Source organism: Crinia signifera, chromosome 9 (genome assembly GCF_055691185.1).
Source record: "Crinia signifera chromosome 9, ASM5569118v1, whole genome shotgun sequence".
NCBI classification, from domain to species: domain Eukaryota; kingdom Metazoa; phylum Chordata; class Amphibia; order Anura; family Myobatrachidae; genus Crinia; species Crinia signifera.
The window spans coordinates 25,499,670-25,525,380 of NC_139225.1; the positions used below are offsets into that span (position 1 = coordinate 25,499,670).

A 25,711-nucleotide genomic window follows, 5' to 3' on the forward strand; every position below is an offset into this window, starting at 1 on the left:
AGTGGGAGGTAGTGCTGGCAGTAGGAGGTAGTAATGACAGTGAGAGGTAGTGGTGGCAGTGGGATGTAGTGGTGACTGTAGGAGGCAGTGGTGATAGTGGAAGGCATTGCTAGGAAGTGCTGGTAATCGGAGGTAGCGGTGACAGTGTGATGTAATGGTGACAGTGGAAGGTAGTGCTGGCAGTGGGAGGTAGGGGTGATAGTGCTGGCAGTGGGAGGTAGGGGTGATAGTGCTGGCAGTGGGAGGTAGTCCTGGCAGTGGGTGGTAGAGGTGACAGTGGGAGGTAGTGATGACATTGGGAGGTAGTGGTGACAGATAGAGGTAGTGCTGGCAGTGGAAGGTAGTGAGGGCAGTGGGAGGTAGTGATGACAGTGAGAGGTAGTGCTGGCAGTAGGAGGTAGTGATGACAGTGGGAGGTAGTGCTAGCAGTAGGAGGTAGAGATGACAGTGAGAGGTAGTGATGACAGAGAGAGGTAGTGGTGGCAGTGGGAGGTAGTGCTAGCAGTAGGAGGTAGAGATAAAACAGTGAGAGGTAGTGATGACAGAGAGAGGTAGTGGTGGCAGTGGGATGTAGTGGTGACTGTAGGAGGTAGTGGTGACAGTGGGAGATAGTGCATGCAGTGGGAGGTAGTGCTGACATTTAGTAAATCTCCCCCTCTGACACTGATCCCGAGTCAGGTGGCCCCAGTAAAGTACAGTAATATGTGTGCAGTGCAGTGTGAGCATATGAAATGTCTATTTAACCTCCTGGAAGTTACTGTGCAGCTCCTCACGCTCTGTCTGTGCAGCTCTGTATAATGATCCGAACCCGCCTATTGCAAGTGTCATGTACCGGATTATCATTAGACCCGGTATCCTCTCACCAAAGGGCTGTTTCTGGAGAAGAAGCAGGTTCATTTTCCTGTAGGCCGTTCCCAATTCAATTTCATATTAAAACTGAAACCATGATGGATTTATACAGAGCGGTAAATAAATTGCTCGGCTACAGATGGTTGTAAAATGGAAAATGAAGCTGCGTTATCTGTGGGTATACTGCAGAGGAAAGCCTGATTATTACAGCGTCAGTGACAGTCTGCTGATGTATGGTACCTGGAGGAGTGCAGTGCGATAAAAGCCACAGATTGGAAGGCGCAGGAGAGAGGGGATATTAACCTGTTCCCTGGCAGAGTGTTCTGTAACAGCTTGCAGACTCTCCTGGTACTGGCAGATTCCACGGCATTGCCAATGTTCATGCCAACCGGCGATGTTTTTTGCAATTCCCAAAAGGTTTTTCGTGACTTTTACATTTTTTTTTTTACTTTTTCATCCACGTTGTCTGCAATTGGGAATACCAGTACAAGGGTAACGAGACACCTTGCTGGATGCATGGTGAGCAATGTGAGAGGACACGGTACACTGATTGGGGGTGCATGTATTACAAGATAAAAATTGACACCCCAAAATGAAAAAAAAAATTGTCAACTTTTTCACGTGTCGACTTCAAACCAGTCCAGACTCATGATGATGTTCCGTCTGATGGAGGTATTGTTGGCATGTCTTGGGCATGTCACAGTTGGACCATGGGGCTTGTGCAGGTCTCGATGCCGCTTGTCGTGGGCTATTGAAGAAGCTCTGTAAAGATAAACTCTATGGAGCATTTTGCTACATTTAAGTGCAGTACGCCCTGATTGGTTGCTGGAGTTAATGAAATGTATCCAATCTTATTCAGACAGGCTCGCTGAGCTGCGAATTAGCAGCCCAAGCGATTATCGAATGCCTGCTCAAGCACACAGGATACGCTGTCTGACTGACTGCAGCGGATGAAGGCTAGCCTTTGCTTGCTGCTCGCAGTGGAGTTTTCTGGGCGGCCTGCAGAAACCTCAGTCGTTCCTCGGCCGTTGTGAGGGAGGACACTACCTCTCACTGCCAGCATACTCTGTGACCTGGCAAAGGTTGTTTGTGTGGAAGGCAGGAGAGGGGCGGGGCTACTACTCTGGACAGTACAAAGTCACTGGCTGGCAGGTGGCCTCACAGGTGCTTCGGCCTACTGGTAATCTTCCCTGTAAAGTAGGTGTGGCCAAACTGGTCCTGGAGATCTACCAACGGTCCACGTTTTCCACAACACCTAGCTGGTGCAGAGCTGTAGTCATTAATAGGAGCGAGAGGCGACTAGCCGGGAGAGACCGTAAACTATTAGTCTGTGCTCCCAAGGCCATGCAGTGCTCCCATTATCTTGCTGGTATTAGGAGGGGGGGCAGGGAGATAGCAGTGACAGGATAGTGGGAGATAAAAGGGGGGAAGGTAAAAGAGAATAAGGTAGTAGGCGCCTCCCCATGGGAGTAGACCCATACTTAAGGACAGGACAGGTAAAGGGGGGAGGATCAGAGAGAGCAAGAGGGCACACCATAAGGATTGACCCACCCACCCACCCTTGGACGAAGAAGGAGCAACATCGAAATAGCATTTAGTTATAGCAGAGATTGGCTTAACAGAGGCAGAAGTACTGCGGGACAGCCAAAGTGTGGCGCCAGGAAACGGAGGCACCCCAGAAGAGGGGGTGCAAGATCCAAGGCCTGGCGTCGGAGGGGGCAATTAGAGACCTCGGGCGGTTACATGTTTCAGGTGCGAGAAGGGTCCCCACCCCCGGGCGTCTTGATTCAGTTACGTTGGAGGGCTGGTGGACCGCAGTGCTACCTATTCCAATTTGATTAAATAAACAGCAGCTAGGTTACAGCAGAGATGGTCCTAACAGAGGCGGAAGTACTGCGGGCCAGCCAAAGTTTGGCGCCAGGAAACGGAGGCACCCCAGAAGAGGGGGTGCAAGATCCAAGGCCTGGCGTCGGAGGGGGAAATTGGGGGACCCCGGGCGGTTACAGGTTTCAGTTGCGAGAAGGGGTCCCCCCCCCGGGCGGCTTGATTCAGTTACGTTGGAGGGCTGGTGGACCGCGGTGCTATCTTTGCCACCTAAGAGAGTAGGATGATAATTGTTATCTGATAAAATAAATGTGACCTCAATTCGCCAAAATAAATGACTCAGTTTGGTTATTCCAGGTAAAGGGGAAAAGGGAGGGGGGGAGGCTTTAAGGGTGGGGTTGCTTACTCTGTTTAAGGTAAATGGAATGGCGGGAGCATCAGACGCTCAGAGGTTTACTAACTATCACATTATCAACCCTGCTGCATTCATTCATACTATAGATCCACAGGTTGCCTGATATATATGATCTGTTGGTAGATCTTGAGGATAGGTTTGGCCATCCCTGCTGTAAAGTCTATGACAGCAGATACCTTTCTGACCACCCAAGGGACACTGCATTCCACCCCGTGTACACACACACACACACAAACACTCTGTGCACACACACAGACACCTTGTACACACACATAGGCCCTTATTCAGATCTGATTGTAGTACAAATTTGGTTGGAAAATGGGCAAAACCATGTGCACTGCAGGTGGGGCAGATGTAACATGTGCAGAGAGAGTTACATTTGGGTGGGGTGTGTTGAAACTAAAATCTAAATTGCAGTGTAAAAATAATGCAGCCAGTATTTACCCTGCACAGAAACAAAATAACTCACACACACATAGAGACACCCGACGAACACACATAGAGACATCCCGTGCACACACACATAGAGACACCCCATGCACACACACAGAGACACCCCATGCACACACACATAGAGACACCCCATGCACACAGACATAGAGTCACCCCATGCACCCAAGAGTCCGCAGCGGTGGACAGGATAAACATTTAGCCTCACAGCACCATCCTGCTAATCTATTATTAAAATGAGCTGACATTGATCTATAATACTAATTTAATCTTCACGGAACAGAGCTCTGCTTCCAGCCAGAGAATAGATGAGCAGGTAATACGCTGTCATTTCTGGGGGAATTACAATGTAAATGAAGTACACAGAGATCACCTTCGGAGACAGTCTCAGACCTTGTAGCTTGTGCATTTATTCCATCTGAATAGTGAGTAGTCCGTGACATCATTGTTGTTCTGCATGTTCCCAAACAGCCTCATTCCTAAACTGGAGGAGACCCTGTTCTCAGGAGGAAAGAAAGCTGCTGTCCTGATAAACTTATTGTGCAGGGTTCTTGTCTTAACGGCAAACTGCAGAACACCCACGATGCAGAACAGGGGCCCTTAGTTATCATTAGGGTACGATGGAATGATACCCTTGCTACTGTAGTACCAAGGTTTAAGGTAACATCTTGCTGCTCCCAACTTCATCCCCGGCACCAGGGTGCAGCCACTTCCCTCTGCCAGGTGTTATATCTAATGGTCTAACTAGGGCCGGTGTAAGGCTTCTCAGCACCCTAGGCAAAACTTCAACCTACTGCCGCCCCCCCTCCCCCATACTGCCACCAATAACCATTTTCCAACCCCTTAATGCATACTTGCCTAACATTCCGGAATGGCAGGGAGCCTCCCAAAATTGAGTGTTCCTCCCAGCCCCTCAGGTAGGTGGGCAAGACCCCTGCTTTCTCTGGAGGCCCCGAGCACCCTCCCCTTTGCCACCCACAACAGAGTACAGGATGAGAAGGCAGCAAAATAGGGAAGTATGCCTCAAGAGGTAGTATGGAGGTGAGGTTGTAGAGGTTCCACAGCAGCCACCTGAATTAAGTACAACAAGGATCCTCACAGGCATCCTTGATTTTTTGATAGGCAGACTTGGTGGCGCCCCCCTAGATTCTGGTGCCCTAGGCAGCTGCCTAAAGCTGCCTAGTGGTAGAGCCGGCCCTGGGTCTAGCACAAGGCACTAAAGGCCACCCTACAGTACATCGATGCCCCATTTCCCAGACCAGAACCAGTGGGCCATTGATGATCAGCAATCCATCTGGGAAATTCTCCAGATGGTCAGGATCGGGAAATCGAGATTTCTTAACTTGTTTAATATTGACTACTGGGGGGGGATCGGGAAGTTAAAAGGGAGAGGGGAACATTGACGTTAGACTATCACAAAAAGGTTTTGCAGGTTTCGCCTATCTCATAGGTGATTCAGACCGGTTCACTAAGTTGCGTGTGTTTGCAGCCTGGCAATCAGGTAAACAGCACACGCCACCCCACCGAACATCTGCTAGCATGCGAGCAGATGTATTTGTATACAGTACACTACCGGCTGCATGCGCCCAAATGGGAGAGAGATAATCCGATGGTTGCTCACATCAAATGATTTCTCCACTGATCACAAAGAAAAGTAATCTGAAACTGAGTCATCCGGCAAATTTGGCACGGGCGCCAGACACCCCCCCCTCCCAAGTAGGCATTCGCAGGGGTACGCCCAGCCTTTCTATGGACGTTTCCCTGCTTCCGCCCCATGTGGAACAAGACCAATGCCCAAAACGATAAGATGGAGTTCTTGAGCTCATAGTCCAGGCAGAACCTTACAGTTATACCCTCTCTTTGGGCCTTATTCTAGTTCACTCTTTCTGACAAAATCCTTCTTAGATGGGCAAAACCATGTGCACTGCAGGTGGGGCAGAAGTAACTTGTGCAGAGAGAGTTAGATTTGGGTGGGGTTTTACTTCAAAGTGAGATCTGTATTGCAGTGTAAAAATAAAGCAGCCAGTATTTACCCTGCACGGAAACAAAATGACTCACCCAAATCTAATTCTCTCTGCACATTTTACATCTGCCCCCCCCCCACCTGCAGTGCACATGGTTTTGTCTATCTAAGAAGGATTTTGTCAGAAAGAGTGAACTAGAATAAGGCCCTTTTCTATATGTAACAGTGCTGCCTAGAGATCCTTTGACTGCTGGTTCTAAGGGGCATAACCAATAGTAATAGGTGTGACAAGGAATCATATACACTGGGTAAGATGAAGTCTTTATTTTGTAGCAGGTTAAGAGCTTACCAGGTAATCAGCATAGTTCAAACTCCACACAATGTTCCAGTGGTTCATACTGTAGCTCACATCCCCGGCCTATCACCTGGGCAGCTTTCCATCATCAGGAGCAATGGCCTCCTGCCCTGAAAACACTTATATCAGAAAGCCACAGGTGCTGGATCTAATTTTCCTGCTGCTACTCTAAAGTAAACCTGGTCTGGATTTCCACATTATCCTCATGTAGAAACATGCTGTATCTGCCACATAGGGGGAAATTTACTAATATGAAAAACCGAGTTTTTCGTATTAGTATTTTCCCTACGACTGCATACGACTGTTTCAGTCGTATGCAAAGTCGTGTTCTGGAGGGTCATTTACAAAGCAGTCAGATACGACTGCTTTGTAACCCACCGATGTCGTAGGAATTCGTATTAGCGGCCGTATATACGGCCGCTAGTATGAATTATTTGTAGCAGTCTGCACGGATCAGTCAGATTCGTGCAGGCTGCAAGGTGTAAAAAAAAATAAAAAAATAAAAAAAAATGGGAAAAAAAAACGGCGTGGGGTCCCCCCCACAGCCGTAACCAGCACCAGGCTGACGGAGCCTGAAGCCGGTAATTAAAAATCAGGGAACCCGACAAATAGGGGTTCCCCGATTTTTAACAACCAGCCCCAGGCTCCTGCTCTGGGGCTGGTTCCCAAAATACGGGGGACAAAATGAGTAGGGGTCCCCCGTATTTTAAGAACCAGCCCCAGGCAAAACCAGCCAGCAGGGTAATGCCACAGCCGGGGGGAGACTTTTTATACAAGTCCCCCCGGCCAAAGCATTCATCCCTGTGACCGGTCAGCCTGGCCAGGGGCCCTGGGGGAGTGGGGACCCCCCCAATGAAGGGGTCCCCCCCCTCCAGGACTTACCTGACCAGGCTGAAGCCTGGTACTGTCCCCGATGCCCCTGGGCGGTGGGCATCGAGCTGATTATGGTGTAAAAAAAAAGATGAAACTATTGTTTTTTACTGTGGCACTATAAGTGCCAGCAAGCCTCCCCAGCAAGCTGGGACTTGGAGAACCACAAGTCCCAGCCTGCTGGGCATTAAAGGGCCCGCTGGCACTTGTAGTTCCACAGTTAAAAAAATAGTACAATAAACACACTGACACAATGAAAATAAAAGTTTAATACACACATTACATACATACTGATACTTACCTTTCTTGATCCCTTAGGTAGCCCTGGTCCTGATGTCTTGTGTCGTCCTCCAGGTCCATGTCGGCTGTCTGCGTCGTCCTCCAGGTCCATGTCGACGGTCCGTGTCGTCCTCCAGGTCCATGGCGGTGTCCGGGTCCGAAGAAATCCATGTTGGAGCTGTGGAAGGAAATCCTACTCACCTGGTCCTGCGCTGAAGAAGTCTTCTCTTGATCTGACGTAATCCAGGTAATGTTGAAGCTGTCGCCGGTCCCCGCTGTCTCCGCTGTCTCTGCATCGCGCTGAGGAGAGATGCTGAGATGTTTCATATTCGGCGCCTCTCCTCAGACTGAATTCTATTGGCCGCCTAGCGGCCAATCAGGAGCCGAGAAAGTCCAATAGAATTCAGTCTGAGGAGAGGCGCCGAATATGAAACATCTCAGCATCTCTCCTCAGCGCGATGCAGAGACAGCGGAGACAGCGGGGACCGGCGACAGCTTCAACATTACCTGGATTACGTCGGATCAAGAGAAGACTTCTTCAGCGCAGGACCAGGTGAGTAGGATTTCCTTCCACAGCTCCAACATGGATTTCTTCGGACCCGGACACCGCCATGGACCTGGGGGACGACACGGAGCGTCGACATGGACCTGGAGGACGACACAGACAGCCGAAATGGACCTGGAGGACGACACAGGACATCAGGACCAGGGCTACCTACGGGATCAAGAAAGGTAAGTATCAGTATGTATGTAATGTGTGTATTAAACTTTTATTTTCATTGTGTCAGTGTGTTTATTGTACTATTTTTTTAACTGTGGAACTACAAGTGCCAGCGGGCCCTTTAATGCCCAGCAGGCTGGGACTTGTGGTTCTCCAAGTCCCAGCTTGCTGGGGAGGCTTGCTGGCACTTATAGTGCCACAGTAAAAAACAATAGTTTCATCTTTTTTTTTACACCATAATCAGCCCGATGCCCACCGCCCAGGGGCATCGGGGACAGTACCAGGCTTCAGCCTGGTCAGGTAAGTCCTGGAGGGGGGGACCCCTTCATTGGGGGGGTCCCCACTCCCCCAGGGCCCCTGGCCAGGCTGACCGGTCACAGGGATGAATCCTTTGGCCAGGGGGACTTGTATAAAAAGTCTCCCCCCGGCTGTGGCATTACCCTGCTGGCTGGTTTTGCCTGGGGCTGGTTCTTAAAATACGGGGGACCTCTACTCATTTTGTCCCCCGTATTTTGGGAACCAGCCCCAGAGCAGGAGCCTGGGGCTGGTTGTTAAAAATCGGGGAACCCCTATTTGTCGGGTTCCCTGATTTTTAATTACCGGCTCCAGGCTCCATCAGCCTGGTGCTGGTTACGGCTGTGGGGGGGACCCCACGCCGTTTTTTTTTTTATATTTAATTTTTTTTCTATTTTTTTACACTGAAGCCTGCACGGATCTGACTGATCCGTGCAGGCTTAAAGCAAATACGACAGGAAAATGGTGTTCTATTTTCCTGTCGTATTTGCGTGGGTGTTTCACACCACTTAGCAGCCGTATTATCCATACGGCTGCTTAGTAAATCAGAAACCACCATTCTTTTGAATGGTGATTTCTGTCGTATCCTATCGATGGTGTAGACATTCGTATTTGTAAATACAAATACCAATGTCCCATCTTTAGGACTACGAATTGTTGTATTTTTGGGATTGTAAATCCCGAAAATACAAATTCGTAAAAAAAAGGTGTATTTCTCCCTACGAATACACCTTTTTTCTACGAATCCATTTTGGTAAATGTCCCCCATAGGGTCAAGTCAAGATGAAAAATAACAAAAAAAATCCACCACCAATTTCCACCACAGGTGGCGACGCAGAGCCCTTTAACTGAAACCAGACATCTGTTGCTATATTATTTCGTTTGTAGACTGTATTAGAGCACAATTCATAACATATTCATAAAAAAACTTTTGTCCATTAATTTGAATTGCAAATGTATTTTGGAAAACCAAGCAACCACTGGGGGACTGTGAATGAGTCCCGGTCACAGTGGGCAAGATTGTTCCCACTGGTTCTCAAATGTGTTCCTCGGTGCATGTTATGCAGGTCTCCTCACAGAATCACAAGTGAAATAATTAGCTCCACCTGTGGATCCTTTTAAAATGTGTCAATGAGGAATAAATGCACCTGGAATACGTGAACTGTGTTGGGTCCTGAGGACCAAGTTTGAGAACCCCTGGTCTAGAATAAACCTTTCACACTGGAAACACAAAAGTATTGTCGTTAGTGGCTCTGTAACCACTACGTGAACTCTCTGTAAATAAATATATTGGATTAATGGTTCCCGGTGAACTAGTGATGAAGAAGCGGATTAGCACTTACGCCATCAATCTTAGAACGTTATATATTTACACGTGATGGGAGTTTATGCCCCCATAAAGCTGTCTTACTTGCATATTAATAATATTAATTTGTGGTCTATCCTGACATTAAATAAATTCTGTAAGCAGATGTCAACATATTTCATCCCCGGAACCTGAATCATTATGGGAAAAATATTTATATGCTTCCACTTTCAGGAGAAGCCCGTATAACTTATCCCGTACACTTTTTGTTAGTATTATTTATAATGAGCTTGTGGTTGGAATAATTAATGGGGCTTACTGACATCTCTAGACTGTAATAATATCATGCTAAAGAGGAAAATAAAATATTGTGTAGAACACAAAATATTGTATAAGTATCAGAGTCAGCAACGAAGCAGATATTGCAAATTGAGCTGTCTGGTAGGGATGGCTATCAACCATCGATGATTCAAAATCATTGATTGTTTATGGTTGATGTAGAATAGTTTTACCATAGATGGGGGAGATCCAGATGGCTTCCCTCCATCAAGGTCAAGCATAAACAAATATTTTTTCTTTTTCCCCCAAGAGGCGGGAACACAGAGCATCGCTCAACCTCTGACACTCATGAAGCCACACCCCCATGTTTTGATTGGCCCACAGGCCAATCGGTCAAAGAAAATGGATGACCATCAATAGGTAAAACATCACTGGTCATCCACTGCATAGTATGACATTATCGCTGTCCAGTTGCACAATTGCCATCAATGGAAACCATTGGTGGCAATGGCAATGATGGCCATCCCTACTGTCTGGTTGCTATGGGCAAAACTTGTCTGTTTTAGAAGCGGGCAGATGAATTGAGCATACACCCTGAACGGTATCGGTAAACTATATCGTTCAGTGATGTCACCAGAACCCGCAGAATATGCAGATTATTGGCTACAGTATATAGCAGTGATATACAGTAGTAACAAGTTTCTAGTGAATGGATAGGCTTCATCCTCAGTGATGTCACTAGTTCCTAGTGAATGGATAGGCTTCATCCTCAGTGAGGTCATTAGTTCCTAATAAATGGATAGGCTACATCCTCAGTGATGTCACTAGTTCCTAGTGAATGGATAGGCTTCATCCTCAGTGATGTCACTAGTTCCTAGTGAATGGATAGGCTACATCCTCAGTGATGTCACTAGTTCCTAGTGAATGGATAGGCTACATCCTCAGTGATGTCACTAGTTCCTAGTGAATGGATAGGCTACATCCTCAGTGACGTCACTAGTTCCTAGCGATTGGATAGGCTACATCCTCAGTGATGTCAATAGTTCCTAGCGATTGGATAGGCTACATCCTCAGTGATGTCACTAGTTCCTAGTGAATGGATAGGCTACTTCCTCAATGATGTCACTAGTTCCTAGCAAATGGATAGGCTACATCCTCAGTGATGTCACTAGTTCCTAGAGATTGGATAGGCTACATCCTCAGTGATGTCACTAGTTCCTAGTGAATGGATAGGCTACTTCCTCAATGATGTCACTAGTTCCTAGCAAATGGATAGGCTACATCCTCAGTGATGTCACTAGCTCCTAGGAAACGGATTCCCAAGAGAGAGCCACACAACGACTGTATAAAAACAAGTACTGATTAATTTGCAGCATCATTTACATAATTTCAACCTTACTGAAACAAAGACTTTAATTAAACATTTCACCTTTGATACAGGTATCAGATTTTGTACCTTGATCTTTAACACGCCATCTCTGATTCTTCTTCCTTGTATTACATTTGCAATTTGCCAGTTTACACCCTTCTAGTAATAAATGACCTCCTATCTCATTATTGCTACAGTGGTTTGACAAAAAAATGTGGGTCCTTAATTTGCTTCAAATTATCCGACTTCTCAAATTCTTCCAATTAGTCTGAGGGTAATTCTAAAAAGAAAATCTTTAGCGCTATAAGAAAACGCTGCAAATCTTCAGCAAGATAAGAGTCGCATTTAGTTTTGTTACTGCCCAACGATTACACACTGTGGAGGCACCAAACAGCCTATCTAAGTAACAGACCATAGCAGAGGTATGAGGCACACTGTTATTTGCCTCGTTTTTTATCAGCTATTTACACTAATATTGCAAATAATTTTTGAACAAAATATTTCTATATATTATTAACTAGTAACCCCATTTGAAGCAAAAGATTTGAAAGCTAGTCTGCTACCTTTTGTGCTTGTGCGAGAAAGAGCTGTAGTTTCACTGTATGCCAGCAGATGGCAGTGTTTCGGAGATTTATGAACACTAGACATATATATAGATAATAGGAGGACCACATTTATGAGTGACAAATTTCTATTTATCAGTATTTTTGGCAGAAACGTATTGCTGCAATCTGCAACCCGATGCGGGGGCGTGACTTCTGGAAATACCTTGATGACACGGGATATGCGTTCCAGAGGCATCGGAATGCGCGCAAGCTCCCTATGGCACAAACTCTACATTTTTTTGTACATTTATACATATGAAATGAACCTGTTAAGTAAGTAGTGCGGCACTTTAGGATGCTTCCAGGTCTGCTCTAGGTGTGTACGAGCAGGACAAGGGAGCACGCTCCCACGGGGTCCGATGGTGCCGCTGTGTGCACTGGGTGCGTGCACTCACTGCGAATAGTGGGTGCACACACCCAGGACAGCGGGCTGGGGAATGGAGAGGGGTGTTGGGGCGCCGGACAGCCTCATTAGCATATGGGAACGTCTAGCGTTTTATGAACATTCCCATGAGAACGCTGGGCACTCTCAAGCTAATGAGGCCATGATGCTGGTGTGAGGGGGTGGGCAGCTGACATCAGCATCACCATATAGGTGACATCACCATATAGGTGACATCACCATATAGGTGTCTCTGAACTGCGAGCGCTGGAGAAATCATTTGATGGTCACCGAATTCTCCCCGCCTGCAAATGGATGATAACGCATGCAAGGGGTGGTGGGGGGGGGGGGGGGGGGGAGGGTACCTGCGGCTGATGGACTCGCAAGGCTGCAAATCTCCCTGGCCGCAGCGGTAAATTACCGCTATTCGCGGCTTTTCGGGGAAGGGGTTAAAAATGCAAATTAGGTAATTTAGCCCTGCCCCCTCCTTGAAGACCCACAAATTGTGGGATTTGCGGTACTGGGGGCGGGACTTGATGTAGACATGGTACTTATGTAGTATCTGGGCTGCTGATTTTTTGATTGTATGCCTTAAGTTAAGGCATACAATCAGATGCGATGCGATGCGATATCGCATCGCATCGCATGCGACCATCGGATGCGATGACCCGATTTTTTCATAGGAATCAATGTTAAAATGGACTGAGTCCATTTTAACATGGAATTCAATGGGAAAAAGGGGTCCTTTTCATACCCCTACTATCCAAGTGGGCATGGAGTTGGATATAAACCTGTGGCGAGCGTAGCGAGCCACCGAGCCCGAAGCGTGGCGAGCGAAGCGAGCCCCGCGAGGGGACGGTATTCTGTGTCCCCTCGCGGGGCTCGCTACGCTCGCCACGCTTCGGGCTCGGTGGCTCGCTACGCTCGCCACAGGTTTATATCCAACTCCATGCCCACTTGGATAGTAGGGGTATGAAAAGGACCCCTTTTTCCCATTGAATTCCATGTTAAAATGGACTCAGTCCATTTTAACATTGATTCCTATGGAAAAATCGGGTCATCGCATCGCATCGCATCCGATGGTCGCATGCGATGCAATGCGATGTACCCGATTTAGAAATCGGCAGCCCAGATACTACATAAGTACCGTAGACATCACCCTCCGAAGTGCTGCTGACAGTCTCCTTTAAAAGTAGGCAACCCTGCCCAATAGTGATTAGTACAATCCCAATATGCTCCGTCTCATACATTATTATGCGCCATTTGAGGATATGATTTAGCGTTGCCCGGCAACAAGAGAATAGTAAAATCCAGATTCCTGACATAAAATGACTTTATAGTTTTATCCGTCAATTCCCAGAACTGTTTCTTTTATAAGCCTGATGCATGAAAATGAAAGTATCCCTTATTATTAATTGATTTCCCCGTTAATTGATTAAAGACACATTATTTGAGTAACCTCCGCAAAAACAACTGTAGAATTGTAACATTGTCGGCATATTGTGACCAGCAACATGGCTGTGACATAGGCAGTGTCGACATTGTCATTTTGAAATGGGGTGGGGTGGCAATTTGACGTGTTTCTATGAAAATGACATCCTATTGGCCCAGCCACCTCTCGATCAATGCCATTAATTGCATTAGCGGTTACTTATGTTTTAGCGCTTGATAAATCTGACAGGGGGTGTAGCTGCTGTTGGAAATGGAGGGGCAGGGGGGCAGATATGGAGAGATTGCTACACTTCCTTTATACATTTGGGTCACCGCGCAAGTGAAGTCGGGAAAAGTCACAGTCCAAGAAATCTAAATGTTTTCTACAGGTGGTGAGATTTTGGTGTAAACAACATGGATCAATGCAATGGCCGCCACAGTCCCTAAATGGAATGGGGGGATACGGTCGGTTGGTTAACCTAAAGATGTTGTGCCGACATACTGCAAGGTCGACAGGTGTCTAGGTCGACATGGGACAAGGTCAACAGGTCCTTAGGTCGACACAAGCATTAGGTCAACATCGTCTAGGTGGACAGTCAAAAGGTCGACATGGGGTTTTTCATAGTTTTTTGAGCCAACATGTTCCAACAGGCTGTATTTCATGCCCTACCATCCACTAGGGCGTGGTGGGAGAATAAAATAGTGTGCCCAGCGTAGCAAGGCCCCGTGCCCGAAGCATGGCGAGCACAGCAAGCCATGTGAGGGGACAAAGTGCACTTTAACCTGTGTCCATGTCGACTGTGTTGACATTCGGATAAAAAAACAGTGAAAAACCCCATGTTGACCTTTTGACTGTCGACCTACACCATGTCGACCTAAGGTCCTGTCGACCTTGTCCCATGTTGACCTAGACACCTGTCAACCTTGCAGTATGTCGACCCAACGGTGTCGACCTATTTAGGTCGACCAACCCATCCACACCCCTAGGGATACCAATCCCAGGCCATTTTTTCAATCCCGGGATTCGGGATTGATAAATGCTCAATCCCGGAATCCCGGGATTGACTTAATGGTGAAAAAGCAGGTAGCAGCAGGGCTCTTCAGCTGCACTGCATCTTCCTCCTTAGCTCTACCCCATGTCCTTCAGTCCTTATATACTCTTTCTCTCCTCTACAGTCCTTCTAGCTCTCTCTCCCCTGTCAGTCCTCTCTCTATATCTGTCTCCTCTCTCCCTCCTCCCGCCTACCAACCTCTGCTTGCTGGCTGGAGACCCGGCATGGCGATACGGCGGGCGGGTGCCGCTGGCTGTTACCTAGCCAGTTGTCTTGGGCTGGCTTCTTCCTGGCTGGATAGACTTGGTTCGGCGTGCAGGAGACCTAGCGGGTAGATGCGGCTGTCGGGCTGCGTAGCGTGACCTCTGATGTCACGCTGCGCACAAAGGGCAGCCGGGCAACGTCTGCAGGAGACCCAGCGGGTGGACACGGATGTTGGGCTACGCAGCGTGACCTCTGAGGTCACGCTGCGCACAGAAGAGGGGCAGCCGGGCAACGTCTGCTACTCAGCGCGTCGTGTGGTAAGCAATCCCGAAATTCGGTGAATTTAGGCCTAAATCCCGGGATCCCGCCAATCCCAATCCCGGGATTGGCCTCCCTACACACCCCGAATGGGAGACCCATAGGGGTGCGGATTAGCTCATAGACAATGTCTAGGTCGACAGCAAAATGTCGACATGCACTCTGCAGCGACAAAAGGCCGACATGCACTAGGCCGAGGTTGATAAAGGGTCAACATGCACTGAGTTGGCAGTTTAAAAAAGCTGGACACAAGCTCAAAAGGCTTACATGGGGAAAAGGCTGACATGTGAAAAGGTCGACAATAGTTTTTCATATTTTATCATTGTCTATGTCGACACCTGTGCAAGTGGACGCCCAATTAGTGTAGCACAAACCCTCGGAAGGCTTGCATCGCTGAGTGGGATTAAATGGAGAAGTTGCCCATAACAAGGACAGAAGTGGTCTGCTGGGGCAAATTCTCCACTTTATCTCTCGCTGAGGCTTGATACATTTCTCTGAGAAAAGCGCAATTCCTTCATGTTTAACAAAGCTTTATCTTCCTAATAAATATCCCCCGATTGCTCAGCTCAGTCGGAGCAACCGAAGCTCACAAAGTACAACGCTGCCCACAGGCCGGACTAAAGCAGGTTAATTCAATTAATTAATCAATGTCTTAATTTAATTTGTATACAGGCTACTGTGGAAGCTCATTTATTACTCAGGGACTGCTTCTTTTTACAGTTCCTCCATGATTTGAAACGTAATTTTCCGAAAGCAGAAAAGATCCGTTCGGTTTTCAGTCAGAGTTTGTCGTAATTATTTTTCATGAGGTAACAGGGGAGGATGGGGAGGGAGGGGGAGGGGCTTCCTAATTACATTTTTTTCCCGTGATGCCGGGCTTCAAGGTTACGAGTAAATAATTGCAAATGGATTATAAATACAATGTCATGCAGTCAAACTTTTACATTTAGGGGTAATTTTACTAAAACTTCTAAAACTGAAAAGAGATGATGTTGCCTTTTGCAACCAATTAAATTCCGTCTGTCTATCATTGGTTGCTATGGACAACATCACTTTTCATTTTTAGAGGCGTTAGAAAATTCACCCCTATGCACTTGGGTTGGGAATATAGATTCTAGAAGCTTCAAGGCCACTGGCAAACTCTGAAGGTGGGTCTCCTATTTGATTCTGGGGATTAGCAGTGCTGTGCATCCCAGCCGCAGCTGTAATCAGGTTGCAATGCTCTCCGATTCAGTTCTTCTTTCCGCCCCCATGCTCCCATTGGCTAATTACAAGACATCTAGTGCCAAGAAACCTATTGTGCCGGAGGCACTCACTTGTAGGGATGGCCATCGTTGTCATTGCCATTAATGATTGCCATCGATGGCAATTCTGCAACTGGCCATCAATAGTGCTAAACTATGCAATGGCTGACCATCGATATTTTTACATATTGATGGTCACCCATTGTGTTTGATTGATTGGCCTGTGGGCCAATCAAAACAAGGGTGTCGGGGGGAAGAGTTATTCTCTGTGTCCCAGCACTTAAAAAAAAAAAGTGAAACATTGTTTTGCTGTTCAATCGATGGAGGGAAACCATCTGGCTCTCCCCCATCGGTGGCAAAAGTATTCGACATCGGCCATGAACCATCGATGATTTCAAATCATCGATGGTCGATGGCCATCCCTACTTACTTGGTCAAAAAGAGTGCATGGCTTTCTGGAAGGGGGTGAGGACTCACATTACCTTAGGACCTGAGGGTGTAGCTCAGTGGGAGAAACCCCATGATGACCTCACCGTGGGAACATACGGGCTGCACTCGAAGACTCTGCAGCTCCTTCTCATTAACGGTTGGCAGGTGCTGCAGATTAATGTCATACAGCAGCACCAGGTTCCTGGTGCCAGCATCTGTGTCACCCCTTGGAGGGGTTCTTACCCCATGCACTCCATTTGTGGCACCACTGCTTATGCCCCTACCACTAAATGTGGCGCACCCCCCCCCCTTCCCTTACCACTAAATGCATACCCTCCAACATGACCCATTCCATTAGGTACAAAATGCTCTGTCCCTGGACTTCTTTCTTAATTGATAATTGCAGTCACCTGTGTTGAACTAGGTCAGTGATTATAACGGTGTTCCAGCAAAGGTGAAGGTAATCCTAAATTAAGGAAGAAGTCCAGGAACAGAGCATTTTGTACCTAATGGAATGGGTCATGTTGGAGTGTATGTAAATGTGGCGCAAGGGCAGAAACCACCACTGCCCACAATTATATCTGGACATAGCTTTGTATTACCTAAAATGAAGTAGTGACATCAGTTAGCGATCTCTAGGGCCTAAAGAACGCAAATATACAGAAGCTGTGTTACAGGTTGCAGTTCTCTTTGTTGAAGTCGAGAGCACTTGTAGCTTTCACAAATGGATTTGTATTTGATCCAGACACAGTGTGACACATTAACGAGGTACTAACTTTCATGCACACTAAAACCCAATGCATTATATTACAGCAAAGACGTATTAGCTCATGTTTACTGCTGTTCATATTGCAGAACCTGGGGGGAGAGCATGATGGGAACCAGGAAGTGGCATCCCTGTTACGAGAGATATGAGTGTTGAGGGTCTTATAAAGTGCGACACTGCACAGCTACAGAATATACAATATATTGTCACTATATTAATTGAAGGAAAACTACTAAGATAAATTGTATTTGTGCAGCTCACCTAGTCTGTTTTCTCTGGTCGCTGGGAAAGTAGGAAGAAGCTAAAGGCTTTCAAGGTTATGATTGCCTGGACAAAGGAACTAGTGCATTGGAATTGAGGAATATTAGGGTAACCTTAGTATCTGAGGAACATAAATCTTTACACAGGCTGGTGAGTGGACCTTCAAGACAGTCAGATCAATAGCACCTATATAATGTATTACCATAATGACCACCAAAGGAGAGGTAATTTAAATGAAACTTCCACCAAGAGTAGGGACATCCTCAGCAACTTCCACCAGGAGTAGGGACATCCTCAGCAACTTCCAACCACGAGTAGGGACATCCTCAGCAACATCCACCAAGAATATGTACATCCTCAGCAACTTCCCCCTAGAGTAGGGACATCCTCAGCAAATGCCAACCAAGAGTAGGGACATCATCAACTTCCACCAAGCGTTTGGACAAACTCAGCATCTTCCACCAAGAGTAGGGACAGCCTCAGCAAATTCCTACCAGGTGTAGGGACACCTTCAGCAACTTCCACCAGGAGCATAGGTGTGCACACATTGAATGTTATGGGTGCACAGGCATCCCCTAATGCGGTGCACATCCCTATGAAAACCTCCCTGCTGCTAGCAATACCAGAATTACATTTTAGACTTTTGTTTTTTTAGAACTGTATTCCATTAAAAGAAGAGTCCATCAATTATGTATGTTTTGCATTGTTAATTGTTCTAGACCATTGTCATCCATCTATGTTTGTGACTTTATTTGCATGTACCATTTCACAGAGTAATTAGAAGATTAAAACTGAAATAGGCAGGAGATGATGGTGTGGCTGAGAGACGTTTGATATTGTAGCAAGTGCCAATAGATGATGGTATACACGCCCAATAGGTGGTACTAAGCCCAACATTTTTGACAGTGCACCACCTAATAAAATGTGCTGCGCACGCATATGACCAGGAGTAGGGACATCCTCAGCAACTTCCAACCAGGAGTAGGGACATCCTCAGCAACTTCCGCATAGAGTAGGGACATCCTCAGCAAATGCCAACCCAGAGTAGTGACATCCTCATCAACTTCCACCAAGAGTTTGTACATACTCATCACCGTCCACCAAGAGTAGGGACATCCTCAGAAATTTCCTACCAGGAGTAGGGACATCCTCAGCAACTTCCACAGAGACATCCTCAGCAACATCCACCAAAAATAGGGACATCCTCAGCAACTTCCCCATAGAGTTAGGGACATCCTCATATAACTTCCACCAGGAGTTTGGACATCTTCCACCTAGAGTAGGGTCATACTCTCCAAATTCCAACCAGGAGTAGAGACATCCTCAGCAAAAATAGGGACACCCATAGCAACTTCCACCAGGAGTAGGGACATCCTCAGCAACTTCCACCTAGAGTAGGGACATCCTCCGCAACTTCCACCTAGAGTAGGGACATCCTCAGCAAATTCCAACCAGGAGTAGGGACATCCTCCCCTCGCATCGCATGATTACCCGTCAAGCTTCAGGTAGGGAGCCTCACTCCACTACTTTAGTGCATGGCTAACTTTACCATTTCCCATTGGAGTCCATATAGATCGTAAATTATAAAAAGTAAAAAAAAAATCAGAAATTCAAAAAACCTAATGTGAACCATTTCATGTGTTCACCATTGCTATGTCAACCATTTGACGATGCCCACAATATGCATGTTGACCATCTGGTGTCTGCCTATTGACTGTTTCCCTATTGACTGTTGACCCAGCCTTAGAATTTTCCAATTTCTCCCACAAATAACCCCATATCAGATACAAAAACATTGTTGGCAAAAAAATAAAAATATAGGTTGTTTGTCAGACTTCAGAAGAACATATGTAGCATTTGCTATAAAGATTTTATTTTCTTACTCGATTCTAATACAAAACTCAATAACAAAACCACTTTTCAACGAAGTACAACTTTGGCATTTCTGTACACCACTTCTGTACAAACTACTCTAAACCTTCGGGTCATTCATTTAAAATGGCATTGGCAATAGAACGTGACTTTTTCAACTAAAATAAAATTTTAAAATTACGTTTGCAGTTTGCTTGTTTATGGCTTTAGAAAATTATATCTACCATTGTTCTTAATTTTCATTTGCATTGTGGTAGAAAAAAAAAACTGTGTGTGTTGTGTAACAAAGTTTAAACATATAACATTTTTAAATGATGCGATGTTTAAAAGTTCAAACTATAAATTAATTTGAAAATAACTTTCCCCTTAAATGGTATAAAAAAAAAAAAAAGTGTGAATAAACTAATTTTAATTGTAGTCTTGATCTGCCTCTGCGATAAACCCCATGAAAGATTTTGGGTCCAAGGTAATTTATTTAAGGTCTTTGGTAAACAACAATATTATATGTCACGTAGGAGACAAATGACTCGTGGCTTAATAGCACAAGAAACCTGTAATTAATAAGCAGGGTAATTGCATTTTGTCTTGTGTGAATTATTACATTTCTACATAAACTAAAGCATTTTTTATTTTGCTATGTGAATTTTACTTATTGGAATCTAACGAAGTTGTGGAATATTACAATCATATTCTCAAAAATTAAAATGTTAATGTATATAAGATAAAAAAAAATTATATCTTTTTACAAATATCTAAATATAATTATAGCATTTTTTATGTTACAAAAAAAAAGAATTTTCAGGTATATAAAGGTAAGCAATCCTATTACCCATATTACATGTTTACAGAAAAATAAGTGGGTGTGGATCATTCAGTCGGCCATTATCATGTCGACAGTTAGTCGGTTGACCCCATATGGTCAATGTGGAACACGTTGACAGGGTCACAAATTTGATGGAGTAAAAGGTTGATATGTAAAACGTAGACACCTAAAATGGTTGACACAGTCAAAAGGTCAGAATGATAATGGTCAACACAGGTTTTTTGGTGGTGCCATTAACCATTTTAAGCCACATGTATGCTGAATTAGGGTACCATGTTCTCTTGCTATGTTACCGGCAATCATAGTTCACATGGATGTAAAAGTATAAAAAAAATGGAATAAAAAAAAACCTGTGTGTCAACCTCATTTGTGTTGACCATCGTCATGCCGACCATTTGAAACAGCCAACCTTAAGAGCTGGCGATTTTCTGCATGTAAACCTATTGACCATGTTCATCTTTCATATCTGTCTACTTAATGATCGTCGACCCTATGGGGTCAACCTGTTGACTATCAATTTATTATCTGGAAACCCCAAAAATATTCATCAATCTACAATCTAAAAAATGTTCATATGTATTTATAGAGAAAATATTGGATATTATTTGCATTCAATTGATTGAAAGGGCAAATAAAAAGAAACAGTGCATGATTCATTCAATAATATTATTTTGTCTGATTCTTAAAATTTTCCTTAAAACATTATTTCTTTCAATAACACTTTTGTCAAATTTTGTATTTTAAATGATAAATTATTTGTAATATATATATATATTTTTATTTTTTTGGCAAAGCAAATATGGCCAAATGTGTTCCTGAATTTACAAAGTGTTGACAACTTGCAAGGAAAATATTATAAAGGAAATTATCATAAAGCCGCTTTTTGAACCCTGTATGTACGTTTCGAGTCCCAAAAGACCCCCATTTTAAGAAAGCTCTTCCAATCTTCATGCTTATAGTAAATAATACATAATTATCACTAAGAAGCTTAAGACGTTGTCTGTATTCCAGAGCAAAATGCGTCATGTCTTTATCAGAAATATTTTGGGAAATTATTGGGACTACCTTTTATCTGCCGAGGTCTGTATTTTGTTACCAGTTTCACTCAAGAGGACTCCGTGGACACCTTCCAACCAAGCAAAGGACTATTTTGCCAAAGATGTAACGAAGACCCATCGCAAAGCTGGTAACTATAAACTCATACATCGCTGGCTATTATACTGGATGATCTCCGATACTACAAATATATATGTTATATGGCTTCTTTCTGGGATGCCGGGGTACCAGCCTGTGTGCATGCCGCCTGCGACGAGCAACAACAAGGGACGATCGGGCATGGGCAGTTGATTACAGGTATAATATTTAGTTCCTTAAGGTGCCCATACATGGTACAATATTCCCCGTGCATTTTCAACTAGATCACATTGCATGCGATCAAATCGCATGCAATTTGCATGTGATGTGATGCGATTGGGACCTATTTAAAAAAGCACGGGCTGCACAGACTTTATGTGTTGTGTGATGGGATACCTGTAGGAGCGCGCATTGCACAACACTATTGTACCGTGTATGGGCACCTTTATGCTTTTATTATTTATTTATTTACAGTTTCTTATATAGCGCAGCAGAATCCATTTTGCTTTTCAATTGTAGACAGTGATGAAACAAACTGGGTAAAGACAGACAGACTTAGAGGTTAGAGGGCCCTGCTGCAAGCTTACACTCTATAGGGACATAGGAGGGAGTCCAGAAGGGAAGCTATATAATACATAAGTGCCTCAGAGGGTTATGCGTGTGGTGCTTAAATATGATAGGCTTGCCTGAAGAGGTGAGTTTTCAGGGAACGCTTGAACGTTTGGAGGCTAGTGGAGAGTCTTATTGTGCGTGGAAGGGCATTCCATAGGATGGGAGCAGCCCGATGAAAGTCCTGTAATAATGAATGGGAGCTAGTGATCCGTGCAGAAGAGAGACGCAGATCTTGTGCAGAGCAGAGTGAGCGAGATGGTAGATATTTTGTGATAAGTGCAGAGATATATGCTGGTGCAGTATGGTTAATAGCTTTATATGCTTGCAGAAGGGTTTTATATTGAATATGGTAAGATACAGGCAACCAATGAAGGGACTGGCAGAGCGGATCAGCAGACGATGAGCGTCTTGCAAGGAAGATCAGCCTAGCAGCAGCATTTAAAGTTGATTGCAGTGGTGAGAGTCTGTTCTTGGGAAGACCAGTTAGGAGCCTATTGCAATATTCAATGCGGGATATAATGATTGCATGGATAAGAGATTTAGTAGTGTCTTGTGTGAGATACGGTCGTATTTTGGATATGTTTTTAGATGCATGTAACATGATTTGGTAACAGGTTGAATGTGGGGAACAAAGGACAGTTCAGAGTCGAGGATGACCCCTAGGCAATGTGCTTGTGGTGTAGAGTAGATTGTTGAGTTGTAAATTTTTGTAAAATGTATTTGAACTGTGATGAAGTTCACAAGAGCTCTCCTTATGTATGATGACATTCCGACCTAGATTTATTTCAAAGCTTTAACACTCGGCTTAGCCTCTCATTTGCATAGATATATTACCTGCTAAATCTTGGAACATGATATGAGACCTTCACTTCAAAAGATCAGCTTCTGTCCTGACGCATTAAGCGCTGGCTTCCCCGTACTTATGAGAATTAACTTTCCTGCAATATCTAACACCTTCATCTGTTACCTTCATTTCTGCCCTTAATTGGTCCAGGACTTGTTAGAGAGTCGGCCAAGAGGATTTGGAACAAGTCGCAGGTGACTGAACAGATATTTCGCCTGCGAAGGGGGAAATAACGAAAGTCACATCCTGGCATAGAGCAGATGGGAATATTAGACGGTAGATTTCTGCACCTGTAATCTGTCTACAAATCTGCATAAAACTAGAAATCATAGCAGTGCGTAAATGGATTAATTACTAGTATACGTCACTGATTTAATCACAAAGCCCAATTGATAATACAATTTTTTTATATTAATTTTTCCTTTTTCTTCTGATGTTTGTTGTGTACAAATAAAAACAGTCATACTGTAATAGGGATTTCAGTAGGGGTGGGGGTGGTGCACAGGCCTAGGGGTCGTTGGTGTATCTCCAGTTTTAATTTCAGTGATGATGGAACACCCTGTAGTCAACAAAATGTTTGAAATGCTCACAGCAGCACAGAGTAGTTTAGATAAGTATACTTACTTATCATATGGGAGGTAAGGATAATTTCCTGGTATTATGTATTAGGGAGAACAGGGCTGCGTGTAACAGGGGCAGTGACATGATGTGAGGAGGGGAATATAGGCAGCAGGAAGCCGCAGACAGAGTTATATAGTGGGAGGAGCAGGGTACCCAGCAGCACAGAGTATATCAGGAGACGAGTCATGTGTCAGTGAGGACAAGGCTGCATGTGACAGGGGCAGTGACATGATGTGAGAAGAGGAATGGAGGCAGCAGGAAGACACAGACTGAGAGTTATTTAGTGGGATGAGCAGGGTACCCAGCAGCACAGAGTATGTAAGGAGATGAGTGATGTGTCAGTGAGGGCAGGGCTGCGTGTGATGGGGTTAGTGAAAAGATGTGAGGAGGGGAATGAAGACAGTAGAAGTCACAGACTGAGAGTTATATAGTGGGAGGAGCAAGGTCCCCAGCAGCACAGAGTATATAAGGAGATTAGTGATTTTTTTTTTTCAGTGAGGACAGGGCTGTATGTGACAGGGGCAGTGACATGATGTGAGGTGGGGATGGGGGCAGCAGACTGAGAGTTATATAGTGGGAGAAGCAGGGTCCCCAGCTGCACAGTGTACATAAGGAGATATGTGATTTGTCAGTGATGACAGGGCTGCATGTGACAGGGGCAGTGACATGATGTGAGGAGGGGAATAGAGGCAGCAGAAAGTCACAGACTGAGCGTTATATAGTGGGAGGAGCAGGGTCCCCAGCAGCACAGAGTATATCAGGAGACAAGCGATGTGTCAGCGGTGAGAAGAATGGAGGTAGCAGGAAGCCAAGGACTATGTTATAGTAGGAGAGAGGCCCCCAGCAGCACAGAGTATTTTAGGATATAAGTTATATAGTGTTTAGGTATCTGCCTAGGGTGCTAGCACCTAAGGGAGCACCATTGAGGTCCCTAGCACAATAATAAGAATGCCTCTGAAAGAAACTTTGGGTTAGGTCGACAGGGACACAAGCATTAGGTCGACATGGGGAAGGTCGACAGTCAAAAGGTCTACATGGGTTTTTTTACATTTGTTTTGTCCTAAATTTCGACACAGTCGACATGGACACTGAAACATAGCACCGTGTACCCTCGCATGCTTCGGGCACGGTGCCTCGCTACGATCTTCACACTATTGTTCTAACACCACGCCCTAGTGGATGGTTGGGCATGATATATCGCCTGTCGGCACATGTCGGCTCAAAAAAAATGTGCAAAATCCCATGTCGACCTTTGGACTGTCCTAGTGACCGTATCCCTATTTTCTTATTCCAAAAGACATATGTGCCATTCTAGACACCTTGCATTGTTATTTTCAGTGGGGCCACACACAGTAATACGGGGGCCCTGATTATGTCACTCAATCAAGCTGTGTGTAAATATCTTATGCAGTGCCGGCTGAGATAGCGCAGTGGCTCTGTGCCCCAGGGGCCGTCAGACGGGTGTATATCTGTCCAATACATAAAGCGACTAATGTCTATAAAAGAGGATTGAATCACTCAGATAATGTACATTCCCCTATCAGGAGCTTTCTGTATCTATAGCTTGGCGACTGCTGTGCATTTTGGGATCATCCTTAAAAGCTATTTCAATCACTTGCTACATAGGATTAAGCAGGGTTTAGACTGTGTGCGTTATTAAGCAATACTCTGCGTTACATTTTCCTATTTTCCAGTTTAAATATTTATGTTAAATATAATAAAAATAAAAAATATCAGTATTATGGTGTGTACACACGGGGGTGATTTTTTGCTAATATCACCGGCAATATGGTCGCTGAGCGACCATATTGCCCGCAATGGGATTGTGCACCGGCAATTTTTTCCCGTAGTGATCGCTGGTCGCAGAAACAGGCTCCTGCGACCAGCTGATTTCCACTGCCGGGCTACCCCGGCAACTTCTTTTTCATCTCTGGTCGCTGATGCAAACGGGATACTGAGCGATATATCGTTCGGCGATATATCGCTCGGTGATATATCGCCCAGTGTGTACACAGCTTTTGTGCTGAAAGTCATTTTCCCAACACTAAAGCTGTATTCACACGGTGCAATTTGGTAGCTGGGCGATTTTACCTTAAAATCGCTCAGCAATATATTGTTCAGTGTGCTGGCAATATCTCT

The 25,711-nt window shown here is 45.2% G+C and overlaps 1 protein-coding gene across 6 annotated transcripts in view; it reads right to left on the reverse strand.

Annotated features, from left to right (window-relative positions):
- The window catches only part of LOC146036532 (uncharacterized), a 151,790-nt gene that overhangs the window by 37,173 nt on the left and 88,906 nt on the right, over positions 1-25,711 (reverse strand). Inside the window, exon 8 of one of the 6 annotated variants that reach the window (XM_083160509.1) lies at positions 22,800-23,166. The exons of the other annotated variants lie outside the window; for them this stretch is intronic. The gene's annotated coding sequence lies outside the window, so the exon portion shown is untranslated. Of the gene's footprint in view, positions 1-22,799; positions 23,167-25,711 lie in introns of those variants that run through there. 6 annotated transcript variants of the gene reach the window in all.